This window comes from Aptenodytes forsteri, unplaced genomic scaffold (assembly GCF_000699145.1).
Source record: "Aptenodytes forsteri isolate BGI_AS27 unplaced genomic scaffold, ASM69914v1 Scaffold679, whole genome shotgun sequence".
Classification (NCBI taxonomy): Eukaryota; Metazoa; Chordata; class Aves; order Sphenisciformes; family Spheniscidae; genus Aptenodytes; species Aptenodytes forsteri.
The window spans coordinates 1,492,158-1,492,871 of record NW_008795924.1 but is presented as its reverse complement, the minus strand read 5'-3'; positions in this window follow the sequence as shown (position 1 = coordinate 1,492,871).

Sequence of the window (714 nt, the reverse complement as noted above, 5' to 3'; positions counted from 1 at the left end):
CTTTCTTTCTTTCTTTCTTTCTTTCTTTCTTTCTTTCTTTCTTTCTTTCTTTCTTTCTTTCTTTCTTCCCTTCTTTCTTCCCTTCTTCCCTTCTTTCTTCCCTTCTTCCCTTCTCTCTCTCTCTCGTCTTCATTTATTTCTTTTTCTCTCTCTTCCTCTCTCCATCTCTCTTCCTCTCTCATTTTCTCCCTTCTCTCTGTTTCTTTCTCTCCTTCTGTTCTCCTTCTTTCTCCCTCTCTCTTTCTCCTTTTCTCTGTCTTTCTCTCTTTTATCTTTTTCTCTATTCCTGCTTCTCGTTCTCTTTTCCTTGCTCTCTCGCCTTCCTCCTCCTGCCCTGCTCGCCCTGCCAGACCTTCCTACAGCCTCTGTGCTCGCCGTGTGTTTCGTTCGTTTCCATTTCCCCCGCCGTATTATTCCTCCAACTCTCTCGCCCGACTGCAGGTGTGTAGCTATATAACTCGTGGAGATAAATAAATTAAATAATGGTCTTGACACTGCAATGAACCGATTACTGACTTTGATGTCAAAGGGAAACCAAAAACAGAAAGAAAGGGGGAGAGAGAGGGGGGGGGGGAAAGCTATTCCCTCGAGGGGGAAATTCAGCTCCTTGTCAAACCTGTTTCCCCACAACTGTCTCCTTCTTTCAATAAAATCATTAAACAAAGGCCGCGGGGTTATGCGCACCACGCCTTGGGTGCGCGGCCGGGCGCTGTC